This window comes from Papio anubis, chromosome 9 (assembly GCF_008728515.1).
Source record: "Papio anubis isolate 15944 chromosome 9, Panubis1.0, whole genome shotgun sequence".
In the NCBI taxonomy this organism is placed as follows: domain Eukaryota; kingdom Metazoa; phylum Chordata; class Mammalia; order Primates; family Cercopithecidae; genus Papio; species Papio anubis.
In genome coordinates, this window is record NC_044984.1 from 12,448,191 (window position 1) to 12,462,781 (window position 14,591).

At 43.4% G+C, this 14,591-nt stretch overlaps 1 non-coding gene across 1 annotated transcript; it reads left to right on the top strand.

The window, feature by feature from the left end:
* Positions 1 to 13,933: 13,933 nt before the first annotated feature.
* On the top strand, positions 13,934 to 14,024 carry LOC116269065. Its single transcript, XR_004176384.1, has one exon. It is a non-coding gene; the product is annotated as a small nucleolar RNA SNORD88 (small nucleolar RNA).
* Positions 14,025 to 14,591: the final 567 nt, after the last annotated feature.

Consider the following 14,591-nt stretch of genomic DNA (forward strand, 5'->3'; position numbering starts at 1 on the left):
TAAAAATGTATAAGTTGTCAAGTACTATTAATGAAAGAGCCATATAGTCACCTATTTAGTAGTGTATTAGGGGTAAAAAAGAAAATGGGTCATACAGCTGTCTAAAATTACTCTTCCAGGACGGATGAGATGGTACGTAGGAGTTTTTACGATAAAATGATAAATCAGCTGAAAAATTAAAAATTATACCTTTTAGTATCCTATAATATCTCATCCAATTTATACTATTACAGAACAATAAGATGCAATGTTTTTGAATGCAGTGACAGTCTGGTACAGATTTTGTGACTCAACTTAATGAAAGCACTGATATTGCAAGTTGCCAACACTTTCAGTCAGATCAAATATGACTGACAAGACAATTTTTATGAAGAATTCATTGTATTGTTTAAATTTTATTTTATTTTATTTTATTTTATTTTGAGATGGAGTTTCACTCTTGTTGCCCAGGCTGGAGTGCAGTGGTGCAATCTCGGCCCACTGCAACCTCCACCTCCCGGGTTCAAGCGATTCTTGTGCCTCAGCCTCCCGAGTAGCTGGGATTGCAGGTGTGTGCCACCATGCCTGGCTAATTTTTTTTTTTTTTGTATTTTTAGTAGAGACGAGGTTTCACCATGTTGGCCAGGCTGGTCTCGAACTCCTGACCTCAGGTGATCTGCCCGCCTTGGCCTCCGAAAGTGCTGGGGTTACAGGCGTGAGCCACCGTACCCAGCCTTAAATTTTATTTTACCCTCAACTGGATTAGATATAATCTCCTAGTTGGAAAAGTATATTGTTTATTGAACATTTTTTTTTTTAAATTTTTAACTTTTATTTTAGGTTTGTGGGTACATGTGAAGGTTTGTTACATAGGTAAACATGTGTCATGGGGTTTGTTGTACATAATATCTCATCATCCAGGTATGAAGCCCAGTGCCCAACAGTTATATTTTCTGCTCCTCTGCCACCTCCCACCCTCTCCCCTCAAGTAGACCCCAGTGTCTGTTGTTTCCTTCTTTGTGTTCATAAGCTCTCATCATTTAGCTCCCCATTATAAGTGAGAATATGTGGTATTTGGCTTTCTGTTCCTGTGTTAATTTGTTAAGAATAATGGCCTCCAGCTCCATCTATGTTCCGGCAAAAGGCATGATCTCATTTTATTTTATAGCTGCATAGTCTTCCATGGTGTATATGTCCCACATTTTCTTTATCTAATCTGTCATGATTAGATTTAAGTTGATTCCATGTGTTTGCTATTGTGAAGAGTGCTGCAATGAACATTCGTGTGCATGTGTCTTTACGGTAGAATGATTTGCATTCCTTTGGGTATATAGCCAGTAATGGGATTGCTGGGTCCAATGGTCATTCTGTTTTTAGCTCTTTGAGGAATTGCCATACATTGAATATTATTTAAACTGAAAAAAATGTAAAGGAATTATGAGTGTGGACAACAAATACAACCAGAAAATCTGGCAGAATTAATAAATATTGTTTAAAAAACTACTAACAGCCTTGGTTTATTCATCATAAGGCTTTGGCACCTGAAGAAATTTTACTGAACTTCACGGATTTATTGAAATCAAATGAGATGCCAGTGGGCAAAACTTGTAGAAATATTTTGTTCAGATATTGGAGCTGACATATTCACTTACCACACACAGTCAAAGTCCTGGTTTCCATGAGGGAAAAATAGTCAAAAATAAGCTTTAGATTTTGTTAAACTGAAAAACTATCTCATCTGACAAATATTTTTGGACATGGTATTTGGATAGTAAAAGTGCACATTTAGCTGATTTGGGGGCATTATTTTCCCCTTTTTTAAAAGACAGAGACTTGCTCTGTCACCTGGGCTGGAGTTCAGTGGTGCGATCAAAGCTCACTGCAGCCTCAAACTCCTGGGCTCAGGCATAACTGGAAATACAGGTACACACCACCATGCTCAGATAATATATTTTTTTAATTAAAAAAAATTTTGGCCCAGCGCAGTGGTTCATGCCTGTAATCCCAGCACTTTGGGAGGCCAAGGTGGGTGAATCATGAGGTCAGAAGTTTGAGACCAGCCTGGCCAACATGGTGAAACTCGTCTCTACTAAAAATACAAAAATTTGCCAGGCGTGGTGGCAGGTGCCTGTAATCCCAGCTGCTTGGGAGCCGAGATCACGCCACTGCACTTCAGCCTGGGACAGAGCAAGACCCCGTCTCAAAAAAAAAAATTTAGACCGGGTGTGGTGGCTCATGCCTGTAATCCCAGCGCTTTGGAAGGCCGAGGTAGGTGGATCTCTTGAGGCCAGGATTTCGAGACCAGCCTGGCCAACATGGCAAAACCATCTCTACTAAAAATAGAAAAATTAGCTGGGTGTGGTGGTGCACACCTGTAATCCCAGCTGCTCAGGAGGCTGAGACACAAGAATTGTTTGAACCCAGGAGGCAGAGGTTGCAGTGAGCCAAGATCATACCATTATACTCCACCCTGGGTGATGGAGCAAGACTCTGTCTTAAAAACAAAAACAATTAAAAATTTTTTCATGAAGACAGAAATTTGCTATGCCAGACTGGTCTTGAACACCTGGCATCAAGCAATCATTCTGCCTCGGCCTCCCAAATTGCTGGGATTACAGGCGTGAGCCACTGCACTCAGCTGTACAATACACTTTAATATGTTAAACACATTTAAGGAATCTAAAAGGCAGCAATTTTAAAAGGTGGCTGTAAGTATCATACATTCCTCCCATTGAGAGGTGGGATCTAATTCCTCTCCACTTGAATCTAGGTTGGCTTTAGTGACTCTCTTGTAACCAATAAAATGTGGTGGGAGTGAGGATGCATGAATTCCAAGGCTAGGTGAAAATTAGCCTTGCAGCTTCTGCTTCGGTCTTTTGGAATACTTGGTCCAAAGGCTCTTCCTAGGACACAGCTGCTGTGTTGTGAAAACCCCAAGCTGCATAAGAGACCACATATAGACTCTGGTCAATAGTACCAGCTGAGCCCAGCCTGCTAGCTATCCTTGACAAAGCACCAGGCATGTGAATGGAAAAGCCATCTGGGAAATTAATCGTCTTGTTCCAATTCTTCAATTGAAACTCCACTGAGCAGAATTTATGTGTATGTCTGTATGCAAGAATTATTCACATTGCTATCAGTTTTCCATATGCTGACTTTTATTTCTACAGAGTTTTAAAATAGCCCAGTCAAAATCAAAGGCACATATCCCTATAGGAAAAAATAGTCCCAGAGGCACCAGCATTCCATTGAAGGGATATTCATTCCTAAGTCTTAAAATTTTCCTTATAAAGGTAATAATTACGCTGCTGTATGTTCCCAACATTGTTGCAACACATAGAAGAGAACATTACAAAATCAGTTTGAGAAATAAAATTAGAGATATTGCTACATATCATTTTTCTTTCAAAGTCACAATGATTACTTTTCAGAAGAAAATACGAAGCTTGACAGAAAAGCATTCAATAAAAGATCTATTTTCTTTTCAAATCTCTGAATCAACAATTGAATTAAACCTGGTGAACAAAGAAGAGAATAACTGATCGTATTTAATTATTTTCTTTTATTTATTATTATTATTTTTTTGAGACAGGGTCTCATTTTTTCACCCAGGCTGGAGTGCAGTGGCATGATCTCAGTCCACTGCAGCTTCGACTTTCTAGGCTCAAGAGATCCTCCCACCTTAACCTCCCAAGTAGCTGGGACCACCATGCCTAATTTTTGTATTTTTTGTAGAGATGAGGGTTGCCATGTTGTCCAAACTGGTCTTGAACTTATGGGCTTAAGTGATCCACCCGCCTTGGCCTTCCAAAGTGCAGGGAGTATAGGCGTGCTCCACCGCGCCTGGCCTGTATTTAATTCTTATACTGAAGAATGATTAAAAGACATAATGTATATTACGTGGATTAAGACTGAAGAAAAATTTCAGTGCTACTATCATAACTGGTGCATTACTATTGTTAACAATTGCTACAGCCTATTTGTGTGAATTTTTAGGATTTCAACTTTGACTGGATTTTAAAAAGAAAGAAACTAGGTTGAACAATGTATCAGATGTACTTATTGCCTCAGGTATTCCACAGAACGAATTCATAAATGCTTTAGCATATCTGTCCACTAAATAAAAATCATGCCTACATTTCTGTTTTGTGTTATTTTGGATTTTTATAATCTATATAAATATCAATAAAATAATATGTGATATTAGTTTTGCTCTGCTTTTATTTTACATTGGTAGCAATGGTAAATATTATTTTGTGAAACATTTGAGGGGTATGTGTGTGTATGTGTGTGTGTGTTTGTCCCGGGTTGAATGTAAAATGTATTTCTGACGGGGGACTAGGGTAAAAGAAAATTTTGAAGCCAGTCATGGTGGCTCATGCCTGCAATCCCAGCACTTTGGGAGGCTGAGGCAGGTGAATCACCTGAGGTTGGGAGTTCAAGACCAGCCTGACCAACATGGAGAAACCCTGTCTCTACTAAAAAATACAAAAAATTAGCCGGGTGTGGCGGTGCATACCTGTAATCCCAGCTACTCAGGAGGGTGAGGCAGGAGAATCACTTGAAACCAGGAAGCGGAGGTTGTGGTGAGCCGAGATTGTGCCATTGTACTCCAACCTGGGCAACGGGAGTGAAACTCCACCTCAAAAAAAAAAAAAAGAAAAAATTTTTTTGAAAACACTAGTCGCATCAAATGAGCACTGACTTGGAGTCGGGCTTAATTTTGGATGCCTGCTCTCTGATCTTGGGCAAGTTTCTTGATTTTCTGAACTTAAACAAATGTTTCCTCTTCCCTGTGGCATATTAGCAGAAAGGAAAACCATCAATGATGGTTTTCAGGTAATTTGGTCTGAGCTGAGTTAAAGGGTTTTGAAAGCAAAGTAATGATATAAACCATATCTGAGGTTAAAAAGAGTGCAACTTACTTAAGGATTCTAATAATTTTATTTTATTGTATTTATTTATTTATTTATTTTGAGATGAAGCATTGCTCTGCTGTCCAGGCTGGAGTGCAGTGGTGTGATCTCAACTCACTGCAACCTCTGCCTCCTGGGTTCAAGCAATTCTCTTGCTTCAGTCTCCTGAGTAAATGGGATTACAGGCACGTGCCACCACACCTGGCTAATTTTTGTATATTTAGTACAGATGGGGTTTTACCATGTTGACCAGGCTGGTCTTGAACTCCTGACCTCAAGTGATCCACCCACCTGGGCCTCCCAAAGTGCTGGGATTACAGGCATGAGTCACTGTGCCCAGCCAGGATTCTAACAATTTCAAAGGATTTTTATATGTAATTATCAACATGCAAATTACTATGTTAAATTCAAGTATTAAGTCTACATATTAATGTAGTCCATTTATTTACTCTTAGACTCTCTCCCTAGAAATATATCGTTAGTGTTCATTCATCTGCTTGTTCATTCTTTTAATGACATTTTTTGAGCATCATTTTGTGCTGAGTACTGTGCTTGTGCTTGAGATACTACAGTGAACAAGACTCAGGGCCCACTACCTGTATTTAAGTTGCTTACCTACTGGGTGGGGTGGAAGGTAGGCAGGTAAGGAAAACATCAGTAGACATTCAGCGTATTCTGTGGGTTCATAGGCGCGGGGTTCAGAGAAGACCTTTCAGAAGAGATGTCTAAATCAGGTCAAGTGAGGTGTAGGAGAGCTCTGGATGGATGAAGTAGCCTGAACAATGTCTACAGCAAGGATGACCACAGTCTCTTCCCCAAATAACAAGTGGGTGAGTGTAGCGGGAGGATGGATAGGTGAGAGAGGAGGAGGAGGCCCTGTAGCCCGATCATCCAGGGAGGGTGTGGCTGTGTTGAGGGGTATAAATGTTATTCTGAGAGTAACTGTCTTTATTGTATTTAAGCTATAAAGTGCATTACAGTTAATATTCATTCATTCATTTATGCAACACATTTTTAGGGGCATCCATAGCTGCTCGTTGTGCTTAATGCTGTGGATATAGTGGTAAACAAAGCAGGCACAGTTCTTGGCCTCACTGAGCTTACAGTTTGGTGGGAGAGCAACCAATAGAACAACAAATAAAACGTGTGCATACATAATTACCAGTGTGAAAATGCTGTAAAAGATGTTGTGGTAGAGAATAATAGAGTGAGGGTCCCTCTAACAGGTTGGGTGAGGAGGGCCTCCCTGAGTAGGCACCATGTAAGCAGAGACCCAGAGGATATGAAAGATCCAGCCGTGCCCATGCCGAGTGGGAGGAAGAGCATTCCAGGTGGAGAGGGCAAGATAAGCAGGAGTCCTAAGCTGCCAAAGAGCATGGTGTGTTTGAGAAATACAGAGATCCACTGTATCTGCAGCAAGGAGGGGAGTAGTAAAGAATGAGCCTGGAGTAGGAAGTGGGCGTCAGATGACACAGAGAGCTTGAGTCCCAGGGAATGGAGTCTGATGCAACAGGAAACCGTGAAAAGGTATTGAGCAAGAAAGTGACAGCTTCTACTACAAAGATCAATCTGCTTCAGACTGTCTAATGCACGATGGAACAGCAGGCACTGAGAATGGATTAGAAAAGACCAGGGTAGGAAGCAGGAGACCATCTCAAGAGTCCGGGTGAGGTATGACGGTGGTTATTAGTCCCCCAGGGTCAGGTGGAGTGATGGAGAGAGACAATAAGATTCAAGAGACACTTTGGAGGTGGAATCTCTGTCTTGCTCGTGGTTGGGAGACAGAGAATGAAGAACGGCTCCTGGAACCCCAGATCTGCTCCACCAGCCCAGATCTTTTGCATCTCAGTTAGTAGCAAAGCCATTCTTCTAGCTGCTCAAACCAAGAATCTTGGTGGCATCTTGATTCCTCTCTTTCTTTCATATACAGTCCACCAGGAAATCCTGTTGGGTCTACCTTCAAAATATCACAGACTCTGAACACTTCTCACTACTTCAGTGACACCATCCAAGTCCAAGTGACCATCACCTCTTGTCTGCTTGACTGCAGGAGACTGCTAACCGGCCGTCTGCTTCTGACCTCGTCCGCCAGCCCCAACCCTGACCCCTTCACAGTATATGATCCAAAGAGCAGCCAGAGGGATTCTTGCAACACTTGATTTTGTCACTGCTCTGCTTGAAATCCTACAATGGCCTTCTCCATGTTATACAGGAAAATCAAAGCCTCTGAAGTGACTTCTAAGTCCTTACCAGATCTGCCCACTCCTGTCACCTCTCTGTGCTTCCCCTGGGCTCTCTGTTTCAGCCCCTCTGACCTCTAAGTTCCTCGACCGCACAGGCCCGCCCCGTCTGACAGCCTCTGCGCCTAGGAAGGGCTTCTCCCAGGTTGCATCTGGCCAACCCCCTTACTATTTTCAAGTCTTGCTTCTCCAGAAGGGCTTCCCTGGTCACATCGGCAGGAACTGCACACCACGCTCTCCATGCCAACCTCCGAAACACTGCCATTCTCTTCAGTCTACTTTTAAATTTTGCCATCGCACTTACTACTTTCTAAGACATAGTATAATATACTGTTAAAATTTACATGTCTATTATTTGCTATCTATATCCCCTACTCTACAAGGGTAAGGGTCTTTGTTTTGTTCGCTTACAAACGGAATTGCCTAGCACAGTGCTCGGCATACAGGAGAGGTTCAATGCATGTGAAATGAATGAACATGAGAGGGAGTCACAAATGTGTTAAGCCAGAGGGTGGGCCAAACACCACAACCAACGAGGCGCAGGCCAAAGCCTGGTTAATAGGGAGGAATTATAGGCAGGGGTCAGAAAAATGTATGTGGCCTCCCAAGTTCTCACTCCTGGCCAGGCAGGGCTGGAGGCACTGTAGGTTTGTGCTCCAGGAAACGTCCCCACTCTTTCCCACCCATCCCCCCACTTTACTTAAGAGAAGTTGGGGGGAGACAGGAAACAGCTGGCAGCCTGCTCAAGTGCAAATGTGAGATTCCCAAGGAGGGGGATGATACTGTTGCCCAGAGGAATATTCTGAGCTCAGATGATAGTCACATAGGGAGAAACATGATGCCTGAGGGCCGTCCAGCTAACAAGGAAGATGTCTCTCTATTCAGGGTGATTTTATGTTTTGATTTGAGCACATAGGTGAATGGTAGTGCTATTTAGAGATATGGGGAAGATGGAGGCATGAAAAGGAGGGAGGAAAAGTGTGCAGTGAGAGCTCAACTTTGGACGTGTTGTTTGAAGTATCTGCAAATTCCTTGTATGAATATGTCAAGTAGGTCACTGGATATACGCATTTTGAGCATCCGGATTTATTTCTGCATTTTTATACTTTTCCTCATGTGCCAACTTCCTGTTGGCATCCTAAGCAGGTAGCAGGCTGGTGGCACAGTCAGGACACCCCTCTTCCTCCTCATTCCTCACCTTTCTTTCAGCAATTTCATGCATTGGGAAACACATTCATTCATTTATCCATCCCACAATCATACACCAAGCTTTCACTATATACTGGTACTCGGCTGGGAACTGAGACTACAAAAATAAATAATACTAAACATCAGCACTCAAGAAAACCACGTCTAATTGGGGTTGGTAAATTAAATAGTTGAGATTTACACACTGTGAAGTATGTGTAACTTGAAGAAGAAATGAATATTTCCCTGACTCTACCTCTCTTCCTACTAGGAAAAGACCTCGAAAAGAGGGTGGATCTTATCCATTCCTTAGAAGCCCTTACAAATGGCACTTTTACAACTTTTGTCATGTTAAAGTCAGGAGCAATGGCTCTTGCCTATAATCCCAGCATTTTGGGAGGCCTAATCAGGCAGATTGCTTGAGGCCAGGAGTTTGAGACCAGCCTGGCCAACATGGTAAAGCCCCATCTCTACTAAAAATTCAAAAATTCGCCAGGTGTGGTGACACATGTACCTGTAATCCCAGCTACTTGGGAGGCTGAGGCATGAGAATCACTTGAACCCAGGAGGCAGAGGTTGCACTGAGCCTAGATTGTGCCACTGCACTCTGGCCTGGGCGACAGAGTGACTCTGTCTGAAAAAAAAAAAACCCAGAATTTTTGTTATGTTTTTGTATCAAAGAGGAATTATTCAGTGTATGTCTCAGCAGTTAACCCATTTCTTATTTCCGCATGCCTGAGGGTGACATTTTGAAAGGAGATGAGATGAAGAAAAAAATTAAGTCAAGAAGAGAGATGGGCTGTAAATAAATACTTAGGAGTCAATAGGTCATGGATGGTCACAGAACCCATGTGCACGATTTTCATGGTCATGGATGACCTGCTGTTGGGAGTGGGCGCAATCACATGATGCAGCCAGAAGAGGGTAGAGAATCCCCTCCTGGGGACACCAACATTTAGGGGTGGGCAGTGAGAGATGCACCTATGAAAGAAGTGGGGAGGTAGTGTGAGGCAGGCGCACCTGGAGAATGGCAGGTCACAGGTTCCAGAGGAAGAATACCAGGAAGAACGAGGGGTCTCAGTATTGATCAGTACAGAGGAGCTATTCAGCCTGATAAAGGCCAACTATGCTGGACTTCATGATGATCAGTTTTAGAGAAAGTAAATGTCAATGAGTAGAGGAAATGAGGGGGAAGGATGTAAACACTTTGTGTATAGTCATTTCTAAGGCAATTTATAGAGGTAATGAGAGAGCTGAGATGTACCTGGAAAGCAATATTAGATTGAAGGAAGATGTTTTTTGTTGTTCCAATTAAAGAGATGTGAGCATGAATTTATGTTGAGAAGGAGGAGCTAGAGGCCAGGGAGAGACTGAAATAACAAGGACAGAGTAGATGGTAGAATGAAATTCCTGAGGAAGTGAGAGACCTGGCCCCCAGCACAGGTGACAGGATGAGCTTTGGATGGAAGGTGGGACACCTGATCCTCTGAGTGAGGGAAGGAGGCAAGGGTGGTGTTCTCCAATGACCAAGAAGCCTCTTCTCCTAATAATTAAATCAACTCCCGTAAGTCCACTTCCTCCATGGAGCCTTTGCAGACACATCCAAGTGCTGAAGCTTCCTTTTGATTCTTAGAATGGTCAAGGCTTTGCTGGGCTGTGCCTCCAGTTTAGGGCCCCCCATCATAAGACACATTCTGCTCACACCGGCAGACACCCTGGTGTGAATCCACAATCTGCTAGCCCCTAAGAAAGGGCTCTAAAAAGTAAGCAGAGACAACAGGATCACAAACCTACATTATATATTCAGAAGTCTGTCATAGACATTATGTAAGAAGGGGCAATAGTCTTGTGTTTGTATTGGTGGCATAAGAATTTCTTTTAGCTGAGTTTTACTTTATGAGAGGAAACAAGGGCTGCTGATTTGACAAGCGGCAAATAGGTTGCTGCTGGGTATCTATGCTGCTTCTGGAGTTTTGATCTCATGGAGTTTGTTCATTTAAATTCCAGGCAGTGGCACATACCCTAGGGACACAGCGATTATATCACTGCCACTTTGGCTGAGCCATGGAGTAAATTATACAGGGATGAGGGAACAACCACCCAGCGTACTCACTGGTAGGTTCACACCCTGCCTTATTTCCTTTCTTGCCAGCCGGGGAAACCGGCCATTGAACTGAGCATTTAGTACTGTATTGCAGAACGGACAGGAGCATGGGCTCAAATTCTGACTCTGTCACAGATCATCTGTGTAGCCTGGAGCATGCTAATGAGCCTCTCCGACTGCCCCAGTTCATCTGTACATGGGGTAGAGATGATGGTGCTAGTGAACACCTCATAGGGCTGTGTAGAATACGTAACGTAGTTCATGTAACAAGTTTGCACAGTTCCTGGGATGTGGTGAATGCTCAATAAATATTAGCTATCAATAGCTCTCATATTTTAAAATTCCAGCCAATCTACATTAATAGAATGGAGCATCTATGGTGCACACATCCTTTATGCTATGGGTGTGGGGTGGGGATTGTAAATCATAGAGAAAATGGAGTGTTCCTGAAGGGAGCAAGGAAGAATTCAGACTTTTGAGCTGGACTCTAAAGGGATTGGGGATTGTAGGTGTGGGAGCAGTGTGAGTGAAGGCATGAAGGAGGGGTGGTGAGGAGGCTGCCAGGGGAACCAGCAATAATTCCAGTGCTGCTGGAAGGTAAGGAACCCAAAAGGGAGCAAGAGGCAGGATATGAGAAGAGCTGGGGTTTGAGACCACTCTTGAAACAACTTTTTTGGCTGGGCGTGGTGGCTCATGCCTGTAATCCCAGCATTTTGGGAGGCCGGGGTGGGCATATCACTTGACGTCAGGAGTTCAAGAATAGCCTGGCCAACATGGTGAAAGCCCATCTCTACTAAAAATACAAAAAAATTAGCTAGATATGGTGGTGCACACCTGTAGTCCCAGCTACTCAGGAGGCTGAGGCAAGAGAATTGTTTGAACAGAAGAGGCAGAGGTTGCAGTGAACCGAGATCGCACCACTGCACTCCAGCCTGGGTGACTCAGTGAGACTCCATCTTAAAAAAAAAAAAAAAAAAAGACTTTTTGATGAGGGCCTAATTAATTCATTGCCAAGGAGAGAGGAGGTCTTTTTACCTGAAGTTTGATTATGCAATAGCTCTTCATGGCCTACACCAATTCTTGCCATACCTTCAGCCCACTCAGGCATTTCCACCTTACACGGTTTGATTCTTGATTCTGCATTTGTGGATATTGTTTGGGTCTGTCCCCAGTTCCTCTAGAATAATGTTGCTATAGAAACAAAATTACTTCTAAAGAAAAAGGCCAGAGCTAGTTAGAAATATAAATTCAAAGGCAAGATCCATGGCATTCAATCAACTATATACCTACCAATGCGGCATGCTATGAAACTTTAATTACTGTGCTCATGATCAAAGTAACATTACTCAGGAGTGGAGAAGCCAAATGTAATTAAGGAGGTCTTTCTTAAACAAGTGATGACCAATTAACTCCCTGAGCTCAGCCAAGCCTTCCACTGTATTTACATACAGTCACCCTGTGGCCCTTAAACACTCAGACGAGCATGAGAATGTGGTGGTGTGCTGTGGAGCATCCAAAACAAATTTTACTGGGTGGTGCTCACAAAACATGCAAGGAATATTCATGCCTCAGGAAGATGGCTTCTGGGGGAGGGAAAACATCCTCATATATGCTAATCTGCAGAGGCAGCAGGTTTTTATTTATTTATTTATTTTTTCTGAGACAGAGTCTCGCTCTGTCACCCAGGCTGGAGTGCAGTGGCGCGATCTTGGCTCACTGCAAGCTCCACCTCCCGGGTTCAGATGATTCTTGTGCCTCAGACTCCTGAGTAGCTGGGACTACAGGCACGTGCCACCACACTTGGCTAATTTTTATATTTTTAGTAGAGACAGCATTTCACCATGTTGGCCAGGTTGGTCTCGAAGTCCTGACCTCAAGCATTCCACCTGCCTCTGCCCCACAAAGTGCTGGGGTTACAGGTGTGAGCCAATGCGCCTGGCTGAGGCAGCAGCCTTCAGGCTGTAGTCCTTAGCATTAAACCTAGAGTACAGTTTAGATTTTACTAATATCTGTATTCTTCTGGTTACTGCTTTCCAATTTACAATCTAAAATATTAGCCATACGCCCCAATCCAGGCCCTAGAGAGGAGTGAGATGGCGCCAGACGGTTTTTCCATCAGTATATTTTGGGAAAGATACTGACAAGAGGATAACTGGGAATCAGGAAAAAAGATTGCTTTACTAATCCACAGATGGACAATTAGAAATCCTAGCCTCATTGGTTCTGTTTTTCATTCTTAAGTCCAGAACAAGGATAAACTTCCTTCATTTCCCTAGCTTCGAATCCCTTTTTCTCTTAATTCATTCTATCACTATCATCCAGTCACCTGCTATGGCCTCCCTGTGGGTAGGGGACTGAAGATGCTTCCTCCCTTCCTCATCTTGACCATGCTCCACTGTTTTGGGTTTTCAAAGCGGGAGAGAGGAGAGATGGGGGAAGCAGGAGACACCATGAGGGGAGGCAGCTAGTGCTCCTGAGCCATGTGCCTTGGCTCAGAAGTCAGAATAGGCCGGGTGTGGTGGCTCATGCCTGTAATCCCAGCACTTTGGGAGGCTGAGGCAGGTGGATCACTTGAGGCTAGGGGTTCGAGACCAGCCTGGCCAATATGGTGAAACCCCATCTCTACTAAAAATACAAAAATTAGCTGGGCATGGTGGCACGCACCTGTAATCCCAGCTACTTGGGAGGCTGAGGCAGGAGAATCGCTTGAACCCGGGAGGCAGAGGCTGCAGTGAGCTGAGGTCACGCCACTGCACTCCAGCCTGGGTGACACAGCGAGACTCTCTCTCAAGAAAAGAAAAAAAAAAAAAGAAGTGAGAATATAGAATGAAAGTCTTTACGATCCTCTGCAATCTGGCCTCAACGCATCTCTCCAGCTGTTTCCCATCTTCCCAAACTCTTGACCTCAGGTATACACATCTTCACATAGTCCCCTTGCAAAAGACACTGTTGATCAGCTACCTCAAAGCCATTCTGAATATTCTTCTTCCTTGCTGCTCCTCACTATAGAGGCTACAAAGCCCAACACACACTATCCCTTGCAGCTATGGATGGCCCTGTGTGTTAGTTTTGGCCCATGAGATAAAAGTAGAACTCTGATGGGTTTTGGGAAGGCTTCTGTTTCTTCATAAAAATGGGACAGATGCAACTGATACAGCCTGTCCTCATCTCCCTAATTTCCTGCCTTGAACATGGATGAGATGGCAGGAGCTGCATCAGCCACCTTGCAGCCCTGAGGCAGAGAGAAAGACAAGCACAGAGACATCAACATTGAGCACTGAACCTGTCTCTGGATTTCTTACTATGTGGGAAAAGTAAACCTTCTTGGCTTAAGCTACTGTTAGTTTTCTGTTACAGTTTCGTGCATTCTTAAATGATAGATCCCTGAGCTAGGTGCTGGGCACACAATGGGGAACAAAGCAGGTATAGGGATCCTCCGTATCAAACTTACAGTCTTGTGTGAGAGAGACACACACACACAAAAGGAAATGAATAAGTTAAAAAATTACATCCCATGATGTCCAGCACTGGGCTGTGATCACTCCGGAGGACACAGCGTTCCTCAAGACCTTTGACACCTGGGGATCTGAGAGAAAAAGAAAACTAATTTTACTGTGGTTTGTATTATGAAAAAAGCAAAAATGTCATGGTATGATGGAGAACTATAGGGGCGACTGACTCTATTTTAGCTAGAGGGGCCATTGAAGGCCTCTTTGAAGAGGAGGCAGTTAAGTTAGGATCTGTAGGATGAGAAGACCTGGCCATTTGAAAAGGAAGTGAAAAGGGAAAGGCAGACAAAACAGCTAGTGCAAGGGCTCTAGGGAAAAAAGGGCTGCGTGTGTTCAAAGTCCACTGTGGCAGAAGGGTATTAAGGGAGAGATTGGAAAGAAAGAAGTAGTCAGAAGGTGCCAAATCACACAAGGCCTTGCAGGTCATAAAATGGAGTTTAAATTTTAGTCTAAGTGCAAAATAAGAATTTTAAAGCAAAGATTCTTTTGGAAGTTGTGTAGAAAATGTGTCCAAGGGGGCAGGAGCAGAAATGTGGAGACATGACAAAGGAAAAAAGGCGTTTGGGCTGGAAGGGGGATGGGAAAGTAACTAGGAAACTGATGGAAGATAAGTAACTGATGAAAGATAAGGGTAATTTTAGTAAGGTTTGTACAG